This window comes from Bos indicus x Bos taurus, chromosome 12 (genome assembly GCF_003369695.1).
Source record: "Bos indicus x Bos taurus breed Angus x Brahman F1 hybrid chromosome 12, Bos_hybrid_MaternalHap_v2.0, whole genome shotgun sequence".
NCBI classification, from domain to species: domain Eukaryota; kingdom Metazoa; phylum Chordata; class Mammalia; order Artiodactyla; family Bovidae; genus Bos; species Bos indicus x Bos taurus.
The window spans coordinates 68,676,958-68,679,160 of record NC_040087.1 but is presented as its reverse complement, the minus strand read 5'-3'; the positions used below and the strand labels follow the sequence as shown (position 1 = coordinate 68,679,160).

The window sequence follows — 2,203 nt, the reverse complement described above, 5'->3', positions numbered from 1 at the left end:
CTCTTCTCTTCCTTAACCAATGACTTCTGATAAATGCCAAGTTCTTCTGTTTGGATTTACAACAAAGGAACTCAGAAAGCGACCTTGGAGATGGCTATCACTCCCCATATTCAAACATTTTTTTCTTTCATATTCGTATGCATACATACATCTATCCCTCAAAATTGGCTGTGAAGCTTCCATGTAAGTGGGTAAAACGGCGGTGATAATCAACCCCGCCTTTGGAGAATTACAATTTGATTGGAGAGGGGGGAAAAGGCAAAACAAAACAAAAAGGGCATTTGGGCGGTGCAGTGTCTGTGCTTGACACGTAGCTGGTGCTTCAGAAACATTTAGTATTGATATTGGGTGACCGTGGTCAATGAGCTCGCCAAGCTTTTAAGATGTACCTGGCTGATTCCGTGCAGCGTGGTGGCAGGTAAACGCAGCAGGGCGAGAACCCGGGATCGCGGAGACTGCAGCTCTGCCTCCATGCCCTGGTCCATTTCTTGTCTATACCAATAATGAAAAGTGTGCGGTCACAGCTGGAAGGGGCTACTCCTAGGGCAGGGGGCTTGCCAATGGGACACCCTCCATCGGGACCGCTGGAAACAGCTGTGGGCGGACTGAGCCCGGGTGCCAATAAGCCGCGGAGCCCTGGGGGCGGGGGGCGCGCAGCCATCGCTGATTTTGACCCCGCTCGGCCGGGCTGCGGGCCAGCCCGACCCCTGAATCCTGCAGCCGAGACACCGGCTCGTTCATGCTGCCGGCTGTCGACGATTAAACCAGAGGTTCAGATTATACTGGAAAAAGTTAAGTAACGTATACTTAGCTATTTAGTCATGGCTCATAAAAAGGCAGACATCTAGGTATAGACATTAAAAAAAGAAAACCACTTAATTTGACAAGGAAGAAACATTTTTAAGTGATTGCTGGGAAGAGACGGAAGAAGCCAACGTCAGAAGTTCAGTGATAGTTTACTGTGAGGGCGACAAAAAGGGCGCCGAAATAGCTCAGTTGGGAGAGCGTTAGACTGAAGATCTAAAGGTCCCTGGTTCGATCCCGGGTTTCGGCAGAGCCTTTCTTTTTCAATCCAGACATTTGAATTTCGTAGATTCCCTTCTGTAGAGTAGCCTGGCTCATTAATTCCGGCCCAGGTAAAGCCTGAGACTTGAAGGGCGAGCAAGAAGTGGAAATAGCCGTTCTGGGGCAGCCCTAGGTGGCTTCTCCTCCCGGCCACTTCCGGAGCGTCTCCTGGTCTGGCGTCGGAGGCGCTGCTGCGCGTGCGCAATACGGCGCGTGGGGGCTGCAGCCGCCCTGCTCCAGCGGAGAGCCGGAAGTGCAGCGATCCTGTGACCGTAGCGCCCCCGGGTGGTGAGAGGCGGATGCGCGCTGGTAGCCGTGAGAAAAGAGTAGATCTTTCTGCCGGGGCTGGAGAAGGCAATGGCACCCCACTCCAGTACTCTTACCTGGAAAATCCCATGGATGGAGGAGCCTAGTAGGCTGCAGTCCATGGGGTCGCTAAGAGTCAGACACGACTGAGCGACTTCACTTTCACTTTTCACTTTCATGCATTGGAGAAGGAAATGGCAACTCACTCCAGTGTTCTTGCCTGGAGAATCCCAGGGACGGGGGAGCCTGGTGGGCTGCCGTCTATGGGGTCGCACAGAGTCGGACACGACTGAAGTGACTTAGCAGCAGCAGTAACTTCTCCCCTGGAGAAGGAAATGGCAACCCACTCCAGTATCCTTACCTGGAGAATCCCATGGACGGAGGAGCCTGATAGGCTATAGTCCACGGGGTCGCAAAGAGTCGGACACGACTGAGTGACTTTTACTTTACTTTACTTCTGCCGGGGCGGGGGCGAAGCCAAAAAGGAAAGCTCGTTCTAAATTTCATCCGCGTGCATGCGTGCGTGCTAAGCTGCTTCCGTCGTGTCCGAGTCTGTGCGACCCTGGGGACTGCAGCCCATCAGGCTCTTCTGTCCGTGGGATTCTCCAGGCAAGAATACTGGAGGGGATTGCTTCTCCAAATTTCATCCGCAAAGCTTCCCAATTTGAAAAGCAAAATCCCTACTGTTGAATCAAATGGCATTCCTCTGATCTTGCCCAGGGAGGGAACCGGACGGCTGGGTATTTCTGGTGAAAATGCACCAAACTCAGCTCTGGGATGCCACGGTCAGGGTTACTTGTCCAATAGGTTAAAGCGTGGCAGCTTTACATCT

At 52.7% G+C, this 2,203-nt stretch overlaps 1 non-coding gene across 1 annotated transcript; it reads left to right on the top strand.

Annotated features, from left to right (window-relative positions):
* Positions 1–981: 981 nt before the first annotated feature.
* Positions 982–1,054, top strand: TRNAF-GAA. The gene has a single exon. It is a non-coding gene; the product is annotated as a tRNA-Phe (tRNA).
* Positions 1,055–2,203: the final 1,149 nt, after the last annotated feature.